Raw genomic sequence first — 27440 nt, 5'->3', positions numbered from 1 at the left:
ACAAAATTTACCAAAATAAATAAAAGTTAATCAACAACAACAACAAAATCACCAAAATCATACAAAAAACAGCCTATAAAATAATTACAAGCTGAAATAAATTTGATACATAATTATAATTTGACAGGTAAACCAATTACAAATAATTAGTCACATTGTTTATACAAAACAACTATGTTTACACAATATTCAACCTACGCCAACATACTTTTTTACCTTTATTTATATTTTTTATCAAAATGTTGGCATAGGTTGAATGAACCGTCTATGTTGGGTCCGGTTAACGCACATGTTCCATGATGAAAACAAGTAGACTGCGAAAAAATATTAAACACAAAATTAACACACAAAAGAAAAAAAAAAAACAATGATGACGTTGAATCAATACAAGGTTTTTTTTAATTGAATCCTGAGACGTTACCGACGACCAAATTGATAAACAGTGATTGTTGAAACCATATTTTCCGACCACCAAATTGATAAACAGTGATTTTGAAACCATATTTTCCGACGACCAAATTGATAAACAGAGATTGTTGAAACCATATTTTCCTATATGTTTTCAGTTTAAAATGGAAATCATAAAATAAATAACAGCAGAAAAACACGTAAAATCACATTATTTACTGTGAGCGCATTCATCCTCTCTCATATGTATTATAGATATATGAAATATAGTAGAGATGAAATGTGCTCACTTTCTTATCAAATCTCTCTGGTTTTCAAAAACAATTGCCGATGGTCAAATCTATAAAATGAAGTTTCCATTAGCCTTTGCTTTTGTAAATTGTTTTTAGTAGATTCAGAACTACAAGTGCATGTATATAAAATTAATAAATCATTTTATAAACTTTTATATATTTTATTTGACTTTCACACGGTGATGTACATGTTTTGTCAATGCATACAAGTCGTCAAAGTCACTTTGTACATTAAACAGCAGGTTTACATCTCCCAGATTCTATACACCGTTTTATGTACCGTTCATTGAGGTGGATGTCAATGGTTGCTACTCCCCTGAAATTATAAAATGTTTTGTTGCATCTCGTAAGGTTCGTTGAATTATAGAGAAACAAAGGATGTAAGAATACTGTACTTCAAATCTAATGATTATGTAAAGAACATGCCGTTTTTTTTTCTCTAGACAAATACATCAAAAAAGTTTTCCACAAACTAACGAGAGCGTTACATAACAGATTATGACGCCCTATCAGTTATAGGTGCTTTTCCAAGGTAGCCTTGTTAGATTCACATCGCTACTCTATAAAACACACTTTTCAGTTGAAAGTATATTTAGTAAACTATCTGCTCTATAATAGGTTGTCTTTTTTAATTCTAAGTATTTCAAAATATTATCATAAAGTACATGTATATACACGAATCTACAAAAATTAAGTTTCCCACTCATGAAAACAGTTTTTACCTAAATTCAGGTTTACCATTCTTCCAGCCAAGTACTGGCGCTGCAAATGAGACCATCCAAACATTCGCACCACCACAATCAAAGAAAGGTTTGGTCCAGTGTCCATTTTTGCGTTGAGCATACAGATATTTCACTGCGACTCCATTGGACTGAAATTTCATATTTTTACCTTAGTGTCTGTAATTCTATATGTCGGTTATGCTTATATGATACACTTTTTTTATTCTTCATTGTTATGGCTTGAACATTGATTTATTATAACATTTAAGTCTGTTGTCCAGTTGAAGATATTTTCATTAAGTGACCAATAACTGATAGCAAAATAGCACACTGTCATTATAAATACTTTTAAAGTACATGAGCAGCGATGCTCCAGTCTCTGTCTCTCAATACTGCGAACCACTCATTCGGAGTGTTGTCATCTGTGTAGGTAACATCACTATTGAATACATCTATTCTATTTCCTTTATCGAGTGCGAAAGGGAAGAACAAGTTGTGTCTAGTAAACAAATCAGGGACAAAAGCAAAGACAGAACTTCCTATTACAGGGCGTCCTGTCATTACCAGTGACCTCGCTAGACAATGGAAAAAAAGCATCACTCATTGACTCCAGGGAACCACCATTATTATTTAGAGATGACGACACAGTGCTGGCATTTGCGAGTGCAAGTCGCGTAAATTTTTCCCATCGTGATGTTTGAACATTCAGGTTCAACTGCTCGTTCATCTTATTTCCCTTGCAGTTTTGAGAGGTGACTCCGCGCATCTTTAAAATAATATTTCTTCAGTTCCCGGAAGAAGAAAAAAAAATCAAACCTTCCAGTCTACACTCGTATTCTACTCTAATTATTTGTTAATTTATTTCATATTTCAGAATTTCAATTTCAATTCTTTGTCTTCGATTCAAACAATAATGACAGATATTTTAACGCAAAAAATAGCGAAAATATATGGAACCACATGAGCTATGATGGTACTCGAACATCTGGTTGACTGGTGACAAAAACGTAGATATTAAATCGACCAATTTAAAACAACGCTAAAAGGGGTATGGGTATTTCAAAAATGCTTGTAATCGACTACATATTAGTGAAATATGTAGAAATATTTTAAGAACAAATATGCATTCCAGTTGGAACTAACCGTGCTCTAATTCTGCCAGATCTCACTCTCTTAACTCTCATGAAAAAAAATTTATAGGTAAAAAAATGCTTCAAAAGAAGAAAGGTCAACGTTTGCCTCGATAGTTTACTCTTACTAACTGCAATGTGTATTTAAATGGCGTCCTTGATTAATGTTTGTTTCATATCTTGACCGACTCTTAGAAATCGACGAAAGTTGAAACTCAAAACAAAGATCCACGACTTCACTGCGTACAGGAAACTTATAATAATCTTTGATATATCCACATCCCCTCTTGCTATTGGAGCTTACACAATAGTTGCAACTGATACTGATAAGGTACTACCCGTGCAGGTCCGGGCCCGCAGCAGCGTTAAGCTGTCATAGAAGGCGACTATAAAGCGTTCAGAACCTTGGCCCCAAACGCTGGCCGGGGTCAGGGCGCTATGCCCACACATCAACTGGGTTATGGGTTGAATGGATAGGAGTAGGAACACTGGCTCCTTCGCAGGAGGCTAAATTGCTCTACCCTACCCACCTACCCTATATCTAGAGGCAATCAAAATTTCCTTCTGTTTTCTCCCATTTTTCATTTCATCATCATTTCATGTTTATTTTATCATCCATTTCATGTTCATCGCTGCCTGGATATAGCTGAAATAGTTCTGCTTGGGTGTTAAATACCAATCAGTCAATCAATCAATCAGTATTGATGAGGGTGCAGGACAACTCAGCTTTCGGAAAAACTCGGACCAGGACCAATCTGGTCGTACTTTTTTACAAATATAAGAGTATACTTTCCATGGTAACGTCGGTAACGATGATTTACCCAGTCTACAAAATTAAGCACGGTATTACTGACAACTTTGTAGTTACATTGCAGTCGCGTTAAAAAATCTATTGCTTATTTATCTGTGTTTATAGTTCTAACATTAAACTTTAGCGAAATAAAAAAAAAATCGAAGTAGTGTTGCATTGCGGCTTAAATAAATAAGCAGCCATTTAAAAGAAGTCGAATAGATGTATGCATATGTTATTCTTAGTGATCAGAATCATGCATAGAATATCATAGCGTTAAACGTACTCGGATTAAGTATGGATGATTGACGCTTGGTCCTGTCTTCAGCTTCAATGTTTTGAGGGCTTGAATTCATGTTGTTCTAATGATTTTAAAATATCCGTTTCCGTTGTATTTGTGTTTGATCTTTCTTATATTATTAATGACGCGTTTCTCCTTGATATTATACAGTTACATTCTCAGTACCAAAGGACAAATGTTCTGGTCTATTGCATCCAACCCATTTAATAACTGTTTTATTACCTACTTTGTCTATGAGATATAATAAAGAATGGAAATGGGGAATATGTCAAAGAGACAACCATTCGACCAGGAATAGGAAATTGACCGATCCATGTTTACGAATTGGCAGACGAGTGTCACATCTACGTTTTTACACACGAGTTTTTTGTGTGTAAATTCCAATTCAATGAAGCGCTTAAAAAGTTAAACCAATCAAAAGGCTTAGATAAAGGTCATTATGGGGTCAGTGCAATAGACTCCTCAAGGAGAATATTGCACCGTGCAATAGTACATCGACAGTGCAATAGATCGCCCTGTTCTGAATAAATTTTGAAAATAGAGAAAAATATGTGTACATTTAATAAACAAGATAAAACCTTATAATTAGGTAATAATATCTTTTATACATACTGATCTACTAAATGTAGGGTTCTGAAATCGCTTCGCTTAAATCCTTATAGTATGGCACATAAAATTTGACGTCATTTTTGTCAGCTTGACATTGTTGTTCAAAAAACACTTACCATGACCAGAAACATCTCCTGTCCATGACATTAGGAGTAAAACACCAAAACATAACTGTAATGTTCTTTTGACCACCAACCCCATCTTGTTCTGATACTATAAAACAATTGCGATGTATACACAGGCAAGTTACAACATATGTTTTTTTTCATACGTTTCGGACCATAGAGAAACAGAATGTGTGTGAATTACGAAAACAAGAACATACCTATATGACTTTATATATAAAAGAGTATGGTTTTCATTCTGTATTGGAGAGCTTATGTTTTCGTGTATTTGTTCTCATATCGTCCCTAAACATATGTTTCAGAGACCGATCCAGACATTAAGAAAAGGAAGGGTGTTAGCTAAAGTTCCTCAGAAAAAAAGGAGTTGCTAGAACCACATTTGCCTTTTTTTTCAATTTTACACATGAAAATGACAAATTTTCCAATGAAAAAAGGTCTGTCTCCCTCTGGAGTCGCTACTTTGTTATTATATCTGCTAGACATAAGAAAACATATGGTGCAGTTGATTAAATGTTATTGAATACCTTCAATATGTGTTTTCCAACAAAAAGTCTTTCCGGATTCTTACACGTCTTCTGTTTGAATAAAAATAATTCCGGCATAATTTTGTTACATGATATTGAAGTTATCAACATTTTTAAATGATTTTAAATGTTGATACTAAAATTAAATTATAAGAAATAATTGTCATATTGCGTTCTGTCTGTTTGAATTAACCTCAAATTTGAAAACAAAACAATCTGCTCTGTAGCTTTCATGTTTGATCGGCGTCATATTTGTCACAGACAGATAATAAACGACAGAAATTATTATACAAAAAGGAAAATCTCGAGACAGATGCTTGACTGCGATTACAACTAGAAACATAACATGTCAGCAAAGACAATAGACACAATCAATTAAAGGGTACCAACTACAAGACAACTGCAATAAAAAATAAAATAACACAATTCATTTTGGGATTTAGATCTTCCTATATATTTGATTCGATGCTGCCGATGAGAGGTTACTCAATGAAACACGTATACAGCATATCGCCAAGATTAATATGATTGATATATTTGTTTTAGCTAAATAAGTTCGCAGAAACATTTGTCATAAAATGCACTCTTCGTAAACCAAAGTGACTGCTAATAACAGTATATCTAAACATCAATAAAACAACAACAAGAAAAAAGATTTACAATTGAAATAAATCTACATGAATATTATCATAAACATGAGAATTGTCACAAACTTTCATCTGGAGGTCTGTAATTGAACAAATTATATTTCGTACAGTTAGAGCGTTCGGGTCACGATCAGGGAAACAGCGGACTGTCAAAAGACTGAATTCAGATACAATGTAGTTAGTATTTGTAGACTCGACAGGAAATTTATTGTGTCCAATGCAAAAGAATCGTGTTTGCGGAGACGATGATAAAAAATTTTAGTAAAAATTAACTTTAAAAAAATCTTCCAAGTTGACATTTCGCAGTTGGTCGAAATTATACCTTCAATAACTAACGAAAATTAAGGACAACCCAAAAATTAATCTGATTAAAGAATTAATTCTAATTGGATTGTTCAAATGACCAAACAAACCAGAATTAAGAAACAAAACAAAACCGTGAAATCAATATCATGTAAGTATTAGTCCCTGTAAGAATCAGATAGTGGGTGAGTTAAGGTGGATAGTGGGTGAGTTAAGGTGGATAGTGGGTGAGTTAAGGTAGAAAGTGGGTGAGTTAAGGTGGATAGTGGGTGAGTTAAGATGAAAAAAAAAACACACACACACACACGTGTCTATTCAAAATTATATCGGAAAAGCAGAAATTGCATTCATTTCAATTACCTATTATTCTACTGTAACTTTGTACTCGTTTTTCTGCATCCTCTGACACCTCTAAGCCGAACGTACGGTTGTTCTCCTCCCCAAATAGACCATACACTATGAGCTACCATTGTCAAACTGTTCGTGTGTTTTAGCTTAGAATGGTTCATTGTTTTTTTTTATATTTTGCCCGATTCCTAGTTTCCAGCACTTAAAAAAATTGTGATTTCAGTATTGGACTACAAGACTTTCTTGCATGTTGATGAAATAAATCAAAATTGAAATACAATTTTACTCACATTATACTTTCTTGATAGGTAACAAAAAGATCATAACAACAAATTTACCCCTGATTGATTTATTTATTTTATGTTCACTCAGGAGAAGATCAACATGATTTCTATTTTAAATGTTATTTCAGGAAGCGTGGTTCGCAGCCGTTGTCCATAACGAAAATAAATCTTTAAAAAATAGTCGACCAAGCTGGTGAAGTGGGAACATGATGCTGTGAACTTTGAAAGTTGCTCTACTGAGTCTCCTTGTTTATAATCAGATTCCATGACTATAACACAAGGGTATTGCATGGTATATCGTTGTTCGTACCAATAGTTATATAACATTTACTCGAAAAACAGCATGCAGAAGGAGTAGAGATATTACTTGGGTATAATATGTACAGTTAATAATTTCATGCAATTCCCCCCAATATTTAAATCTTTAGGGGATGTGTGCTGGGTATATTCACGTTTTGGATCGAAGATATGTTTGAGTGGTTGGACCCAACCCACATTTTTTGTAGAAATACTTTCGTGTTTATTTTATTTTATTTTATTTATTTATATTTTTTTTGGGGGGGGGAGGGAGGGGGGCATAAAATTACGAATGGTTGCCAAGAACCTCACATTTTTGTCATGAACCATCCCCTTTTTTAAAAGAAGACTTTTTTTCCGTTTACACCAGTCACCTAGTTCAGTCAAACACCGAGAGTAAAACAGCGCAATACATATAGGAATTTCTTAATGGTGAAAATTAAAGCGCTACATGCCTGTCATGTAATATGATAAAAAAGAAAAAAAATTATCCGCGTCAACTGACTCAGGGTAATATTTGAAAGGAAAATTATTAGATACATATATATGCTGATGTGGCAAGTTGATTTAGTAAATTTCCTTATCATATACATGTATATACCTTTACTTTCTAAAAAAAAATAATACAACATTTCAAGAGTATACTACACACGTTGTTTTGTACTTTTCCGTATTTTACCGCACAAAACATTTCGATTTTGTACCCCTCCATACTACACTGTGCCACAGTGACTCGCTACCTCCATATCACACTGTACCACCATGATTCACTACCTCCATGTTACGCTGTACACAAAGATTCGCTACTCCATGTTACGCTGTACCACAAAGATTTGCTACCTCCATGTTACGCTGAACCACCATGATCCACTACCTCCATGTTACGCTGTACCACTATGACTCCCTACCTCCATGCTCCATATTACAGCCATGACTCACTATATCAATGTAAAACAGTACCACCATGGCCCACTACTTACATGCATATGTTTCACTGTAACACCATGACTAACAACCTCCATGTCACACTGTACAAACATGACTCGTAACTGCCGAGATATACTGTACCGCAATTTATCAACACCTCCATGTTACACTGTACAAGTATGACCCACTACCTCCATCTTACATTGAAACACCATGACTCGCTACCTCCATGTTACACTGAACCGCCATGACTCAGTACCTCCATATTACACTGAACCGCCATGACTCACTACCTCCACGTTACACTGTACCATCATTACTCACTACATAAATGTTACACTGTGTGACCATGACTCACTACCTCCATGTTACACTGTACCACCATAGCTCACTACTTCCATGTTACACTGAACCACCATGACTCACTACTTCCATGTCACACTGTACCACCATGGCTACCTATATAAATGTTACACTGTACGACCATGACTCTCTACCTCCATGTTACACTGAACCACCATGACTCACTACGTAAATGTTACACTGTACGACCATAAATAACTACCTCCTTGTTACACTAAATCACTAAGACCGATTGCCTCCATGTTACATTGTACGACCATAAATAATTACCTCCATGTTACATTGTACCTCGATGACCCACTACTTTCATGCATATATTACACTTTAACATCATGACCCACATCCCCATGTTACACTTTACAGCCATAACTCGTTACTGCCATGTTCAATGTACCGCTTTGAATCACTACCCACATGCTACACTATACAACTATGACCCAGTACCTCCATCTTACACTGTTACAACATGACTCGTTACCTCCATGCCACACAGTACTACCATGACATACTATATCCATGTTACACTGTACCACTATGATCGACTACATCCTTGTTACACTGTACGACCATAAGTAAGTACTTCCATGTTACACTGTACGACAATAACTACTTCCGTGTTACAATGTGCCAATATGACTCACTACCTCCATGTTACACTGTATGATCATAAATAACTCCCTCAATGATACATTGTTCCACAATGACCGACAACTTCCATGTTACCTTGTAACACCATGACTCACTACATCCATGTTACACTTTACAACCATGACTCGTTACTGACATCAATGTTACACTGTATAACCATGACTTGTTACTGCCGTGTTACACTGTACCACCATTAATCAATACCTCCATGTTACACTGTACCTCCTTGAATCAATACTTCCATGTTACACTGTACCCCTATGATCCACTACCTCCATCTCACATTGTTCCACCATGACTGTTTTCCTCCATGATACACCTACATTACATTACACCATTACTCACTACATCTATGTTTCACTGTACGACCATAATAACTATCTCCATGTTACACAGTACCACTATGACCGACTACCTCCATATTACATTATAACACCATGACTTACTACATCCATATTACACTGTACCATTATGACACACTACTTCCATGCATGTGTTATTCTGTAACACTATGACCGGCAACCTCCATGTTACACTGTTCAAACATGACTCTTTACTCTCATGTTACACTAAACCAACATGATCCTCTACTTCCGTCTTACACAATAACTTGCTACCTCCATGGTACACTGAGTACCACCATGGCTTGTTACCTTCGTGTTACACAGTACCGCCAAGACTCGCTACCATCATGTTACACTGTACCACAAAGACTGGCTACCTCCATGCATACGTTACACTGTACCACCATGACTCGCTACCTCCATGCTCCTCTGTACAATCATGAGTAGATACCTCCATGTTACACATTGCATAGTGCTATGACCCATAGTCACTTTCTCCATGTTACACTAAATTTTTCACATTGATTCGCTACCTGCAGGGAACACTGTGCCACCATGACTCGTTACCCCTGTGTTACACTGTACCATCACGACTCACTATCTCAGTGTTGCATTTTACCACCATGACCCGATACCAACGTGTTACACTGTACCACAAACGCTCGCTACCTCCATACATATGTTGCACTGTACCACCATGACTCGCTACCTCCATGTATATTTTATACTGTAACGCCATGACTCACAACTTCCATGTTACACTGTTCAACTATGACTTGTTATTGCCATGTTATACTGTATCGCCAGGAATCAATATCTCCATGTTACACTGTACCACTATGACATACTACATCAATGTTACACTTTACGACCATAAATTACTACCTCATGACTCACAACTTCCATGTTACACTGTACAACCATGACTCGTTACTGCCATTTTATACTGTACCGCCAGAAATCACTGCCTCCATGTTACACCTTACCACTATGACTTACTACATTCATAAATTACATAGTACGACCATAAAAAATTACCTCCATGTTACACTGTACCACCATGACTTAATACCTTCATGCTCCTTTGTACCACCATGACTCACTACATCAATGTTATACAGTACTACCATAAATAACTACCTCCATGTTACACTGTACCACTGTGATCGACTATATCCATGTTACACTGAACCACTATGACCGACTACATCCATGTTACACTGTACCAAAATGAATCACTACCTCAATGATACACGGTACCACAACGATTCAGATTACAGATAGGTTACACTATTCCACCATGACTCACTATATCCATGTTACACTGTACCTCATGTACAATGAATCACTATGTTAACTACATGTTACATTATATCACCATTATCCACTACTTTCGTGTTTTACGATACATACTGCCATGACCAACTACTCCCAAGTACAATTTGAACCACCACATATATAGCACTTATCCCATGAAACATTGTTGCATCAGAACTAATTGGAACTACTCGGCCATTTCCTCCAGTTAACCATTTAGCTGGTACAACGACTGATTAATTACTATATAAATTCTCATATCAAGAATCAAATTTTATCTTTACACGTTGACGTACTCCCAAATAGACTAAGGAAACGCTCTCTGACCCACGTGTGGTCTGGGAGTAGGCCAGAGCGTCAACATACTACAAAAAATGTAGCTCAAACGCAAGTAGGACATACTCTTGACTGAGTTCTTGAGTCAGATATCCTAAGGCTGGACTTCGCTACCTCCTTCTAACAAACATAATAACCGAATATCCGTATAAGGGGCGATTGTGCGAGATCCGTAAGGATAGTCAAGGCCGCAAAAAAAAACAAAAAAAAACAAAAGAAGAATCAAATTATTATCATATTTCAATTTAACTATATATATCAAAAGGATTTGCATATGTCCACATTTAACATCTAACATAAAACAAAATATTATTTTAGGGTCTATTTGTCTTGTAAGTTACGGTATATTTCTTATTAAATCAATTCCGGCCCATACAAATAAACGATGTTTGTTTTGTTTGTTTGTTGGGGTTTAACGTCCGAGCAGCAATATTTCAGCTATATTCAGACAATGAACATGAAATGGATGATATAATGAACATGAAATGAAAAAAAAGGATGGGTCACAAGGATAATAGGGTCGACAAATTTTGATTGCCACTAGAAAAAGGGGGGATGGGTAGGATCGGGCAATTTAGCCTCCTGTGGCGGAGCGCAAAGGTTCCTTCTCCTATTGAATACCACAGCAGGGTTCTTTAACGTGCGAGGAACGTGGCATCTTTCCCAACACGGTGCACCACTATGGTTTGCGGTCAGGTTTTCCGTATTATAGCCTGACAACCCCAGCATGTAACACGCCAGGGGTACCCCATTCCACCACCTGGGGCACACATCCCAGTTGCTCTGTGGGCAGAGCGCCTAGCCCCCGGCTAGGTTTCTGAGCACTATTTAGTCGCCTTATACGACAAGCTTAGCGCTGCTGCAGGCCTATTCTTTTATCACCCGGACTTGCACGGGGGCAAATAAACGATGGTACGATCCATTATGAAGTTTTCTGATATATGGGGATCGACTGGTCCTATATACCTCATAACTTCATATGGCTAGTATAAGTGCTCTTTTGCTGTTATAACACATGATTTCGATTTTTTTTTCTTTTAAAAAAATATGATGACGTATTGCCTATTGGACGGATCAAAGTCGTATTGGTCGGGTAAATCCCGTATTGGCGCATTTTGTATTATATTGGCAGTTTTGATTATATTTAGGCAAGGAGATAAATACGTATAAATTCTTTATTTAGGCTTATATTCGAACGTTAGTCAATAAACATGCAAAAAAGGAGCTTTCCCAACCTCAGTACTTTCAGTACTTTGGAATAACCTAAAATCGGAAATGGACGCGGGAGACCCAAATTCACCCCTAGCTGACAGTAAGCTATTTTATTTGTATTTGTATAAAAAAGGAACATATAGATAAACAAAACAATATGAGCTCTAAGGAGCAGTTAACATGTGTTGAACCCGACCAGAGGCATATAATTAAAACCGACTTAAGTGTAACATTTATCAGAAATTCATTGTTGTTTACATCCAAGTCATCTGAGGAAATTATTAGCTACACACAGTCAGTTCATTCCGTAAATTTCTATATAAAGTTATTCTCGAACAGCATTCTATAAGCAAAATTTCTCTTCCTCTTCCACTTGTATATATTATAAGCATATGTTTAATTTATTGATTGATACGTACATATTTTGAAAAGAAAATAACTAATATAAAAATAAATAAGCATGCATTTATGTGATGATCATATAGCTATAGTAGTTCTTATTGACTTAATTCTAAAATGCATTCCCTGCATAAACACCTTGTTCTATATATAACTGTAGTCACAATTGGCATTTTACTTTAAGAACCCCCCCCCAAAAAAAAAAAAAAAAAAAAAAAAAAATTGTCTGTATATAAAGGTTAGCCTACCTTTACTAGTACATTTTATTGGTATTTTTTATGAATTGCTGCTAACAAACTATTATTTTGGATCATCTTGTTGAACTGGAACAGCCCATGGTAATCACCAGGTTTGCTAAGTAAACTCCACTACTGACAAATGTAACTGAACAAAAATGTATGGAAAGAAATCATTACAGTATTACTGTAAGAGTAATCAAGGGAACCAAGGTTATAGCGGTAATCAAAAGAATGTAATCCAGGGACAAAGACCAGACATGGAAAACAGACATACACAACATAGAACTTAAAGTAACTAAAATCATACATACAAAGTAACAAAAGTAAATGAGCAACTCAGACTCCACTAAAAACTGGGAGCATGGACCAGGTGCACAGGTAAGCGTCCTCTGCTTTTCTAGAAACATCCGCCGAGTTGCTCATAAAAATTAAAGTCCGGGGTAGACAAACGAGGAATGGAGAACTATGACCTGTTGAATAAATCAGTTTTCATGGTGCTGATGGATACACCATAACGAGTTCATGATGACGACCATAAAACTTCTGTAGTGATGGCTTCAATCTTGTAGCAACATAACCCTGTTCCAGAAGCCTATTTGTTAGAGTTCTAGCGCGATACAAAAAGTCTGCGTAGTTTCGGCAAGCTCTGGCATAACGTATGAGTTGTGATATGAACACTCCATATGCAGGAGCCGAAGAGATGTTGCCACAGATATCTTGCAATATTAATAAATTTGCATAAAGCTCTAAGGTATCAACTTTTGTTTGGTGTTAAATGTAAATAGTACTGTTTTAAAGTGTTGAAATCCGTTTCACAGGCACTGAGGCATTAGTTATAATATTGTCCATATCAGTCTGCTGTAAAAATAGCCAAAATTAGTACACTGCAAAAACACTGTTGAGAGTATAAAAAGGATTGTTAACATAACCGACTGTAGATAATCACATTTACCACTATTTTTGCAGGTCCTGATCTTATGTCATCAGACAACATGATAATTGATAGCTGCAGTAAAAAGAACTACTGGTGGTTTGAGCTAGAAGGAAGCTGTTGGAAACTTGACCATGTGATGATCATGGGACCTAGAATTAGATTAAAAGGTACATTATACATACATATACATGAACTAAATTGGAAGTAGGAAATGTACAGTGCTCCAAGTTGGTGGGGGAGGGAGACCTTCAAGCTCCTCTGAAACTGCTGAATGGAATTCAATAAAACTTTCACACTTATTTTATCACATTATGTGATTGTGCTCCTTCTCTTTTGCATTTTCTTCTGAATGACCTTCTGAATGACCTTTCGGGTTTTACAATGCAAAAGATGGACTTACTCTTTGTGGTATCTAAGGGACAGGGGCAGTTTTCAGCTACATTTGATATTTTGACAGAAGCTCTATATAAAGTTCAAAGTTAAAGGTTTATTAGATTCAAATCAATGCCTCGTTAAGAAAACAATAAAAATACATAAATGATTCAATAACAATACCGTATTTGACAAAAAAATATATGTTTTTAAGGTATGCCAAATTATGCGGTAGATAATATAATACATGTAGTTAGGATTTGCTACAGGGTTATAGGCATTTGAATTGTGTATCACAATAATTAAGGAATGATTTTTCCCTATTAATTAAACCTTCCCTTGCCTTACGCAAACAAACAAGTATGTTTTGATAGTTATCTGTTACAAAAGTCATCAGGGGTAGATACTAAAGGGTTTATGGGTAATAACGATATTAAGGAGTAATAAATTGAACCAAGGTTATAGCGGTAATCAAAAGAATGTAACCCAGGGACAAAGACCAGACATGGAAAATAGACATACACAACAAAGAATATAAAGTAACTAAAATCATACATAAAAAGTAACAAAAGCAAATGAGCAACTTGGACTCCACAAAAAACTGGGAGCATGGACCAGGTACACCGGTAGGTAAGTGTCCTCTGTTTTTCTAGAAACACCCGCTGAGTTGCTCATAAAAAGTCAAGTCCGGGGTAGATAAACGAGGAAAGGAAAACTATGAACCGTTGAATAAATCAGTTTTCGTGATGCATATATTTAGCGAAATCAGCAATAATACAATATGTGATCATGTGTGATAGGTATATACATGAATTTCAGGTGAATTGAGCCTTCACATGAAATTCATATTAAGTAAATTTCACGTGAAAATCATGTTAACTTCATGTGAAGTTCATATTAATTTCATGTGAAAAATATTTGCCTGTGTATAGAAATAACCTCCTCATGTCTTATGCAAGTAAACAAATATATACAAACATAATTACTATGTTGCAAAAGTCAATAATTGTAAATACTTATAGGTTTACCAGTTCCTTATGAGATTCTATTTCAGACTCTATGAGTGACATCAAACTTTTTTTCTTGCAACATTGTTTATATCGAACCATATGGTTTCTGGGACAGGGTTTAGAAATTCGTCAGTTGGATTTATTTGCTTGCAGATTTCTAGTCTGATAGATTTTCACAGCTGCTTTTAAAAAAAATTACATTGTTTGTTGTTTTCTTTCAGCCCATGAACAGATTTTTTATTCATATAATTATTTTCCTTCTAGCATGTTGTTCTTGACAAAATATGAAATGTCATATAAGGAAAGAAACGTGTATTTGAGGACTTCAAGTTGACATTTCGTAACGATACTGACAATTTTATATCTTTGTGTATCCAAGAGAATATTGAAAACAAGGTGTGAAAAAGTAATATTTAATTTTAAATTGACCTGCCCGAATTATGACTTAATAGCCATAGTATTATATCTTGATGGTGAACAATGCACTTACAGATAGAAGAAGGAGTTATTGTCAGATAATGCAGGTTATAAAATTTGAATTTACCATTGTTAATATAGAGATTTTGCTAGGTCAATAAATTTTGATGGTTTTATGAATGTTTGTTCTCAGGTCTGAAAAGTGATAGGTTTGGTCAGATGGAAGGTTCTTAAATTAATGTTGAAAAAAAACTGACGTGAAAAGAGAAAAGAAACTGCCAGCTTTCAACCATTGGAAGGTATGTGTCAACTGTGTATCTATAGTTACTCTCATGCTTCTTTAATTATTTAATGTAATTTAATATAGTTTGTATCACAAGTAATGCAAACCAAACATGAATTATGATGACTGCAACACATAATATGTAAATAAAATACAATTAAAAAAAGAATATAGGTATCTACTGTACATTTGTCTGTTCCATAAGACAATTTTTGCTGTGAATATACTGTATTTCTTTAATTAAAAAAAAATAACAGACAATAAATTTAGATATTGCTGGTGATTTTATCATTTTAAATAATTACATAAATTTTCTAAACAACAGATTGAATTCACAGAAAATATGCATGCTCTCTTTCATTAAAATCAATCTCAGAAAGAATCTTATCATTAAAAATTCTCACATTGGTAATCAGAATTTCTGAAATTCAATTTTTAATCTTAAAACCATAAAAGACCATATTGTATCTCCTTATGTTGACATATCAGAATCCCCCCATCATTCACAAAACCTGAGAAGGTAATAAAACAAATCTCTGTAGTCATTTAAAGGAATTATTTTTCTTTCTCAAAAGCATAAAATATGACAAAGATGAATTTTCAATAAAATTGATTTTCACTTCTTTAAAAAGTAAAAGCCAAGTAAATATTTAGAAATCTTTATCCACTTTAATGATTGAATATTGAGTACTTGACAAAGATGTCTTATGGCTGAACAACCACAGCATAAATATAAAAAATGGATTAGAGTGCTCTCCCTTAGAGCAAAATGGATTTATTATTTTATTTGTTGGTAGTGAATGGAATATTATAGCAAGTTAATGTGGCATACCATATTTTGTTTGGATACCATAACATAGCATGAAACTATAATCTGGTTGATCCTGGTGAAATAGCATTCCTCATTGTTACCGCTGACAAATATGTCCCCTGTAAGCTTTGCGTAAAGGCCTATATAATTGTAGTAAAATATAAAGTTGCTTTTAAGCAAAGAGGATGACCCAAGTTCTTAATATTAAATACTATTGTACTTGCTATTAAACTAAAAATGTTTATTTTAAGACTGACATATCTTTTTTACTGATATTTGTGCATATGAAAATCAACAGAGATAAATAAAACATGCAAAATAAAAAAATTCAAATTACTTTATAACTCAGAAAGCTTTATGTTACTATCTATTTTATACTTCAGAAGTTTAATTGTCCCAACTAGTTGAAAGTTACCAAACAAAGGTAAACTACCCTTTTATTAAGACATATGCAGATATTGCTATATTCATGGTAAAAAGAATCAATATATTTGATTTAATTTATCTCTTTCAGTTAGTGGTTAAAGATGTGTGCAGATGCATATAACTGTACTGCTTATAAAAATAACAATAAACTACAGAGTGACACTGTTATATGCCACATTATACCAGTTTGGGGATATATAGAAATCACTCTGTCTGTCTGTCTGTCTGTCTGTTTGGAGTACTCCAATGGAGGATAATCCAAATTAAGCATATTACATGTTACAACCTCATAAGGGCAACTCTTCCTAAACCCCACAAGGGATTTTGATAAAATTTTATAGGAAGGCTGGGTATGTTATATAGATATGTGTGAGTAATATAATTATGGTTGCATGATTTCAAATGGAGATGAGTAAAATCAAGGATTTTACATGTTTTAAAAGCTCAAGGGATTTGTATGTTGTTTTAAAGGAAGGTTTGGCATCATATGTAGGTGTGCAGGAAGGAACACAATTCCTGTCAGAGAACTCCAAAGGGAGATAATCCTTATTAATGATTTTACACTTTTAAACTTTGTAAGTGCAACCCCTCCTAAACCACTTAAGGAATTTTGATATTACTTTATAAGAATGTTGGGTATTATGTAGATGTGCATGAAGGAATATAATTACTAGTGGATGGCTCCAAAGGGAGATAAATCCAAATTAAACACTTAATATCTGCAGGTCTGTCTGTCGGTATCATGCCTGCCAACTTTTAAAAAAATTTCCATGGGGGTTTTAGGCATGACATCGTTGGAATGGACAATTTTGCGACATATTTGGAAAATTAAGGGTTTTACTTTATTAATAACCCTCTACAATATAGTATTAAAACCCCTCTTGCATTAAAGGGCTTTTTGTCTGTTGACCAAGTGTTTTATGACAATATATATATGCATGTAATATAGTACATAGAATTTAGTTAGCCTTCATTCAAGCATTATTGAAATTCTGAAGCTTATATACTCTCAAAAAACAATAAAAAAAAACATTGACATTTTACTACTGTTTTTAAATTGTATTGTGATAATCTTCCCAATTCTTTATATTTAAATCATTTTACAGATGAAAATGATGATAGGTGTGATTTGTACGGTAATTTTCTTGTAAGGTTGATCTCTCAAAATGAAAATGAAGGTTAATCATGGGCAAGTGTTTATTTACATTGTTGCATACTATGAGGTCCAATGTCTCAGGAAATTTTAGCAAATATTCACCATTGTTGCTACCATACAACAGTGCATGTTATTTTTATCGTCTTGAGAATAGCTTTTCAAAAACTTTAAATCTGAATACATTATTTCCTATCCTGAATTTTGCCCCAAACTTTCAGTGGGGGTATATAGTTACACGGGTGTCTGCACAGACTTTCTTCTGTTACACAGAGGGATACCAATTACTTATTCATTACTCTTATGACACCACCTAATGGAATTTTCCGAAATATTCCCATAGTACACCTTCTATTTGTGATTTTGATTCAACCAATTTTTAGGTCAAAAGATGCTGGTCAACAAAGGAGGGAGTGGGGAATATTAAATTAGTGAGCTTTCCTTGTCTTGAGTGATCTTTTCAAAGACTTAATATTTCCATACATTATTGCTTATCATTAATTACTTTTCAGTAAGCACTGTGATGCTAGGCATTAGGAGGTGTTGCCTTTAAAAATATACAGTCAATTGTGGGCATTTTGTATGCAACCTCACATGTTTTTTTAATTAGCATTAAAATTGAACTAGTGTACTTACATGTGCGACAAAAAAATGGCTTCCTTGCACCTATCTTACTTAGAGTTAATCTCTACCAAGTATGAGGGCTTTATCAAGATGCAGAATATGAAGAAAATCTATCTTTGTCTAGAATTTGTTTTTCATATTTAAAAAAAAGCATGAAAATAGTGTTAATTGTAGTTTTTAATTTTTTTTGCTTCCTGTATTAACAGATCCAAGCAGAATATTTACTACATAAATGAGTAGGTTCATGTACATGCATATCAAATTTTGGAAGCACCTGACAAGAAATTTTATTATATGGTTTTATTGACTGGCTGGACCATGATTTATTCATATCATATAAAACTCTCTCAGATGAAATACAATTTGTTTGTTTTCACGATGAAATACCAATCATACAGGATATTTAACTTTAACTTCTAAGCCGTTTAAAGTAGAAATTTGTTTGAATTTCATTCTTGGTTTGTTGTCTTAGAGATTTATAATGCTTGACTTTATAATGTTGACAAATATATACAGATGTTTTATCCACTCCTCTGATGAGAAGAACTGGATCAATTTGATATATAGAGTGGTATTAAGTTTTAATATTGATACTGCTGTCCTATCAGTTTGGGGTTATGTAGAAAGTTTGCATGATGTTTGGTCAATATGTCTCCTGTGTTCAGAATCTCTGCCCTTTTAAGAATAAAGCTTATTATCTTAATTTTTATACCCCCTTCAAACAAAGTTTGTTTTATTTTATTATGTTCTAAGTACAAAATATTGATGACAATTTTTTTTGTAAATATATGAGCTCTAGAAGTAAAGAGTCACATCTGATTTAAAGTTATAACTTTAATATTGTGTGTGTCCTATTGCAGTACTTGTAGTGGGTTTAGATGGAAGTTTATTATATTTGACTTTAATTAGCTATCATAGAGAAACTACTGTAAAAACATATACATCAGATTTGGATTATTTGCTAGACATCTGAAAGAAGTAAGAGTTTTTCTGCACATAATACCTTGATTTTTTGTCGAATTATACCCCCTAAAATTGTGTATACACCCCATCCTAATAACCTACATTCCTGAATCTGTCCAGAATATGTCATATTTTGTGATGTTTTCCCTCAAACTCTATCCAAAATAATCACTATTCTTTCTTTGTAAGAAATGTTTTTTTTTTAGGTTTTTATTTTGACATTCTTTAGTCCAACACCAAAATAGGAATTAATATTTGTTTTGATAATCTCTATGAGGTATAAAGATGTACTATTCAGTTTTGGATCAGGGCATTTTACAGTTAAACCTGGCTAAATCAAATCCTGAATAGTATGAAAACCTGTCTAAATCAAATCCTGAATAACATGAAAACCTGTCTAAATCAAATTCTGAATAACATGAAAACCTGTCTATACAAATATCTTGTTAAACTCCCATTATATCAATTTAAATGATGACAAAATTAAAATCTTAGTAAACCAAACACCTGTTTAAACTAAACACCTGACTAAACCAAACACCTGTCTAAAACAAACATCTGTCTAAACCAAACACCTGTCTAAACCAAATCAATTAAAAGTCCAAACAGGGTTTGACACTAACTTCATTTGTTTTTGGTCAACAGGGCTACTTCAGAGGTAAAACATGTAGTCCCCAGACTGTAAAGACAGTTCTGTTCTTAGATCTTATGAAAATTAAGGCAAATTTTAGATAGCCCATAGGACTACCATGAAAATTTTTCAGGTAGTCCTCTCTTAGTAGGGTGGCACAGGACTACTGGACAACTGTTAGTGTTGATCCTTGACAAAAGGGGTTTGGTTTAGACATTTTTCACTGTATATACATGTTTTCTATACCATTAAAATGAGTCATGTATTGATGAAATATACACTGGCATTCTGTATTGATGAAAATACCTTGTAACAAGAAACCTGACATCCTAAAATACAAACAAGGTGACAAGTGTTGTCCCCATAGAATTTTAGTGTCCAAAAAATAAGTTCTGAACATTTCTTGAGCCATAGGCAATCATGTTAAATATAAAATAAATAATCTAAAATACAAGATAAATAAAGACGGTAAATGATGGCCTTGTCTGTGACACTGATCTCTTTGTTCAGAAAATGATACCTAGAATTTTGATTGTTTATTTTCAATTTTCTGCTCACTTACAATTACATGGGATATTAGACATGGACTTTTTATTTGGTATCGAAATACGAAATAAATTAGTGGTGTCGTCCTTGCAAATCAACAAAAATATGGAAATTGATATTTCTTTTTGCTGAGTAGCCTGAAGCTTAGATATATCCTTGGCAGGTGTTACAACATGGAGAATTTACTGGCTTTGAAAAAAAGAATCAAGTTTTTTATTACTTTAAAAGTGAAGCTGTATCAAAGTAATATAATGGTGTAAAGATTTGTCACTTAGTAATTGCATTAACATCATTGCATAGTTTAAGTATTTCTGTATTTTTTATAAGGTGAGCACCCGGAGTCATTGAAAAAAGTTTGACATGAACCATGAACTTAGTACTGATAGTTCTGTGAATTAAATTAGTATAGTTCAGACTGAATACATTACTTGGAATAATATATTTGGATTGGAGGACCTTTATATAGAACCTCTTGGTGAAGATTTACCATTAATTCTTGGTAGAGATGGAATGATGAAAATGAATGGCTTCAACCATTATGATAAAGGTTTAACAAACTAAGGCATACAAAGCTTGGTTATGTTTGTTGTCAGCATAATTTGGTTATATATAAAGTTTTGTAACATTAGGAATCTGTCATATTTCCTATGTGTTTCCACATTGCAGTAGTATTGTATATTGTATATATTGTATGGAGTAAACTTAGCAATGAAAAATCTGTTCTTTACTTGTATAACAGTTACATCAATGTCAGGATCTAGGAGGTCTCTGGCTTCTAATTACATAGACAGTAATAAACACTTCTCCTCGCTCTCATCAGGTTATAGAATATTAGCCATTTTAATTTACTACAGAAATTAAACATTTGTACTATAGTAGCAATATAGATAACTATGTTTATTCAGTATAAACTTATCCATCTTAATTTGTAAACAATCTATGATGATAAATACAGACTGTGATGAAGGGAGATATATCATATGGTGTAAGACACCTAATGCCTTCTGTAGAAAACTTAACCAAAGTCAGCAAATTTTTTGATATCTTAAGAAATGTAGTATTGAGCAACTTTACCTGTTGGTCATATTGCTACAGCAGGCTGGCTACCATAACAAGAAAGATTCATTGTAAAAAAAAAATAACCAGACTTTTTAAGTACTGACCATTTTCAATAATCCATTGAATCATTGAGTTTTCAAATCTAAGCAATTGCTGTTCTTAACGAAATTAGTGCAGATCACTGCGACTGACAGGATAAATTCCATAGGCCTACGTGTGACAATTAGTGCAGATCACTGCGACTGAAAGGATAAATTCCATAGGCCTACGTGTGACAATTAGTGCAGATCACTGCGACTGAAAGGATAAATTCCATAGACCTACGTGTGACAATTAGTGCAGATCACTGCGACTGAAAGGATAAATTCCATAGGCCTACGTGTGACAATTAGTGCAGATCACTGCGACTGAAAGGATAAATTCCATAGGCCTACGTGTGACAATTAGTGCAGATCACTGCGACTGAAAGGATAAATTCCATAGGCCTACGTGTGACAATTAGTGCAGATCACTGCGACTGACAGGATAAATTCCATAGGCCTACGTGTGACAATTTATGGAATACTGCTGCCCATCCACATGTGAGTAACATAGAACTGCTTTGAGAGACTGTTATGGAAGGTTACAAATTTTTGAATCCCCCAAAAAGTATGGTTAGATGTATTGTTCAATGTAGCTGTAAGTATTTATTGTTTTGTTATGTTTAAGTCAGTGTCCATGTATCTGTTATCCTGTTATGTATATAGCTCTTTTTTAGAGGTTTATTTTCTCAGTAAGTATGGGTTCAGTCATGGTCATGCAATTTAATTTTAACACTTATGTTGGATCACTTTATAATTTACAGGACTGCATCTTTTGTTGTTCTGTACTGAGTTATGGGTTATTTTCATTAGAAAATAGTTTTTTTTTAATTTATATATGTACTAATAATAAAGTTCAAGGTCTAAATTTTCCTTTGTTGCACACCTATGATATTATAAAATGTTTTTCACTTGTTTTTGTCTGCCCTCTTTTTTTATGTTTTCTTCTTTTCAGCACTATGTTTTGCAGGTTTTGTTTCAGACCAGACCATTTAAAACACTGAACACTGACTGCTTAAGGCTTTGACCCCGGAGACAAAAATACCGAAAAGATTTGAAACGATTAATTATATCATCAGTGTGAATTATTTTCATTGTTAAGTTTAAATTTGAAAAATATTTATTTTTAATTATTTTGAATTGGTTTAGATTTTTAGATAAATGACCCTATTTTGGTTTTAACTTTGATAAAGGATTAGATACGTTTAGAAAGCTTTATATAAATATTGTCTTAATCAGGATTATAATTTTCCACAGGATGTTTTTTGTGTGAAAATGTTCTCAATGGAACTTTGTATGATAAGGGGAACAGGTTTAAAATTTATGTTTAAATTTCAGTTTTGAGTATTATATTCCACGAATACTCCCTCTTAGATTACTATTACTAAATAAGTACTAGTATATATTTTGCTAAGTTTATTCTCAGTACTTTTACACTTAGTCAGTATGTCACTACCCACTTTTCACTGAGTAGGTGGCTAAGTATTTCAGTGTCTGAATTTAGATGAAATTTTAAGGTTTCCTAGTTTACAGTGTATTGAATAAAATGTAATAACAATATTACCAAACTGGAAGGAGTAGTCAAAAGATGGAAAGTCTGTATAAAAAATGGCAATACAAGGCAAAGACTGGAAAGCTGGAAACAGCCACAATTTTCTTGACTTGGTACAAGGATTTCCCATAGAATACGTAGCATCATGGATTTCATTAGAATACATTTTTTTTGTTATTGATGATTTTTTATTATCAATTGAAGTTAAGCCTTGGTTTGATCAGTCAGTGGAAACCAGACAAATTCTTTCCCTACAAGAGCACTAATACAGTACATTTCAAAGCATAGCAAAAAAAAAGTCAGATTTGAAATCAGTTAACATCTTATCACTTCAGTTCACAGATGTTTTCTGCACAATTGTACTATTGTAGTTTTCCAATCGATTTAATGGTTGTCACAACGGGTTTTTGCATCGTCACTTTCATCAAGACAAATCACTCTGTCTAATTACGTTAACCCTTATTGCAGCAGGACTGGCTGTTATTGTGGTGATCTGATCACGGCTCTTGTCACATCTACAGGAAGGGTGTTATTTTGGAACAGCGATTGCTTCATTAATGGAGCACATTCTTGTGTTTTTTCGACATTTGAAGGGCTAATAATACAGCTGATCAGTTTACAGAGTTAATGAAATGTCAATGTTGGTTTATCCTAGATTTCACAATTTACTGCAGTGTACAATTATAATTCCTTCCATACTTTTTTAAGGCAGAATATCACTAATTCTCCTTGATTGTATTGCACTTTTATTGCTGTTTTTTTTCTTTGTATTGCTATCTTTTTCTTTCTAACAAATAATGAAGACAAAGAGTTATTGAGTTAAACTGCAAAAATGGTTAAAATATGAAAACTGTAGTATCTCATTGTAAAAAAGATAATTATACCTGCCTTAGTAGGTGTAAAATTCTTTAGATTCTCCTGGACTCCCTCTTTTTTGATTAATCATAAAACAGTATTATGATAATGAGTATATTTGGTTTTGTGTTCTTTGTAGTGTCTTTTGTACTGTATGGTATACAGACACTTAATGAGTTCATTTGGATACGTTTCCTGTGGTCCTAATGATATATGTATGGATTGATTGATTGTTGGGGTTTGACGCCTGAGTAGCAATAGTTCAGCTATATCCAGGCGATGAACATGAAGTGGGTGATAAATTGAACATGAAATGATGATGAAATGAAAAATGGGATGGGACACAAGGATAATAGGGTTGACAAATTTTGATAGCGACTGGAAATAGGGAGAAGTGGATAGGGTTGGGCAATTAAGCCTCCTGTGGCGGAGCCCAATGTTTCCTACTCCTATCAAATACCACAGAAGGATCCTTTAACGTTTGAGGAACATGGCATCTTTCCCAACACGTTGCACCACTATGGTTTGCGGTCAGATTTTCCATATTATGGCCTGATGACCCCAGCATGTAACATGCCAGGGGTACCCCATTCCACCACCTGGGATGCATAACCCAGTTGCTTTGTGAGCAGAGTGCCCTAGCTCCCAGCCAGGGTTCTGAGCATTATTTAGTCACCTTTTACAACAAGCTTAGTGCTGCTGGTGGCCTATTCTTTTGACTCCTGGACCTGAACAGGGCATCTATGTATAGATTAAGCATTTACCAAACTGTTAACAATACACTTTTTTCATTTGAATGAATAAGATGGCCTCTAGATGTACTGTATACACTTGTACCAGCATATCTGATAGGCCATTTTTCAAAGTGTAACTTCTCAGGAACAACTTATTCCATTTTTTTAAAACTTTTATATATGTTGACAGTAATCTGTACAAACAATTAATTGCCATTGGAAATCTCATTTGGTTGTAATTTGTTTGTTGTTCCTCTAGCAATGCAGAGTTTCACATTCATGTGTGCTCTCCAGGCTCCAAGGGGCCTCTTGTTGGACGTGTTAAAACACTATCTCTGTCTTGATTTGTATTCAAATTCATAGTGTATATATGTGTGTTCTCCATTATCAAGACTCTGAAATTTCTTCAATTAATGATGACTAAACATTTATACTTAAATTTTAAATTAAAAGAACAATTTTTATAGTATTTCCAAAAGTACAGTACTAGTAATTTTATTAGGTATAGAAACATTCAATAGACACGGAATTTAATAATTTTCACAAAATGAAATGTAAAATTCATTGAGCAATGTTGTATGGTCCAAACTTGTTTTTATATGGAAAGATTTTTTTCTGCTTTCAATGTTTTGTTACAAAAAAAACGTAATATTTCTCTGAGGATCAATTTAATTTTTTTTAGTTCAAGGCTAAAATCCCTAAAGATCTTGTCTTCAATGATCAATCAGGATAAAAATTTAATTAAAGATCAACTAGAATACCATTAAAACTTGATCGATCATTGTATAAGTGAAAGACATAGATAGTTGAGAGTTTAGAAGATATAAAGGGGTGTTGCTTAACCATCTTCAGTTTAACATTGATTGATGAGGATTGTCTAATGTTACTTTAATCCATTGCAATGTTAGTATATTCTTACCAATTAGAGTTTAATGGGGTATAAGAAAGACTTGGTAACTGTAACTCTATAGGGTATTTAATGGAAGGATTCATCAGTGTCTTATCTCTGTTTGTATAGCCAGTGGCCATTGTCTTGGATGTTTAGTTATATTGTCACAAGACTCTCTAACTAATGATTGAGATAGAGATTATAGCAATTACTGGAATAAAAATGTAATATTTTAACATTTTTATCTATTCGCTAGAAAAGTTTCCTTGTAAAATCACTAACTATCAGGGTTTTGATCCCAATGTTTTACAGTCAGCTTTCTCATATAAGTCAACAGTATTTTCCTTAGTACTCCTGTTATAACTGCAATGATTAATGCTATGACAATAGCTTATATTCCTAGCAAGAAATTAATCTTCCTTTAGATTTCCTTATTTGTGCCCTTTTATAAGAAACAAGAAATTATAACCAAGCCCTGAGCTATGATACATTGTTGTAAGTACTAGAGATTCTGAAATGTTAAACTTGTATGGTGTCTGATGAAAAAAGGAAGGGTCTTTTATTCTTTTCAATTCTGCTAACTGATATTTTTAGTTGAAAGCTTTTGATTTTCCTGAAATCATTGATTCTTGAGTAGCAAAGCTCCTGTATGATTAGTTGATATTAGAAATGAGTACATTTCCAAATAAGTTTTGTGCTGTAAGTTATCTTCATGGGCCTTTACTGTAAGCCACTGATTCTTCATAGGCCTTTACTGTAAGCCACTGATTCTTCATAGGCCTTTACTGTAAGCCACTGATTCTTCATAGGCCTTTACTGCAAGCCACTGATTCTTCATAGGCCTTTACTGCAAGCCACTGATTCTTCATAGGCCTTTACTGCAAGCCACTAAGTTATTATTTATTTTCACATAAAGTTAAGTTTGTATATACATCGGACTTCAAACTCTGAGAAACTTTTAGTACTGAACAGATTAAGGATTTATGCCTGTTTAGTAAAGTTTATTTACATGTACATGTATACTTATCTAACTAGATGTGCTAAAAGGTATCGTTAATATAAATTTAGAAAAGTCTTTTTAAATCACAATTTGGTTTCTTGTCATTGTTAGATCCGTATATCACCCTATAGAATAAAGCGTCCCTAGAATATAATTACAGATTTCAGTTGATGTACCTTAATACTTTGTGTTGAAATTGTTTGATCTTATCTTAAATAGGTGAATGGCCTTATTTATTTAGACAATTGTTCATGTTTATATGGGCTGTTAACTGTATTTAATGAAAGTACTCACAATCAAACAGCGGAAAGTGAAGCGTTTGGTCTTGAATTTCTTGTGAACTTGAGTCTGGTTTTAAACAACAACTAAGACAATGTAATAAAATTATTAATACAAAAATATAACCCCCTCACAGATTTCATTTGGAAGACTTTACAATTTAATTGTTTTATAACACAACTTGTGAAACTACATTATGAGTTTATATAACAGCAAACTTGGTGAAAATTCTTTTTTTTATGCATTACATAATAAG

General features: G+C 33.8%; 1 protein-coding gene across 1 annotated transcript in view; it reads left to right on the top strand.

Moving 5' to 3' along the window:
• Nucleotides 1–13532: 13532 nt before the first annotated feature.
• LOC148604523 (protocadherin-11 X-linked-like) overlaps nt 13533–27440 on the top strand; it is a 62873-nt gene continuing 48965 nt past the window's right edge. The window contains exons 1-2 of the mRNA XM_088548680.1: nt 13533–13667; nt 15493–15598. The gene's annotated coding sequence lies outside the window, so the exon portion shown is untranslated. The remainder of the gene's footprint in view (nt 13668–15492; nt 15599–27440) is intronic.

This window comes from Perna viridis, chromosome 10, assembly GCF_037379345.1.
Source record: "Perna viridis isolate PV_CMFRI_1.1 ecotype Kerala chromosome 10, ASM3737934v1, whole genome shotgun sequence".
NCBI lineage: Eukaryota > Metazoa > Mollusca > Bivalvia > Mytilida > Mytilidae > Perna > Perna viridis.
The sequence above is the reverse complement of the archived record's forward strand: the minus strand, read 5'-3'. Positions and strand labels throughout refer to the sequence as shown.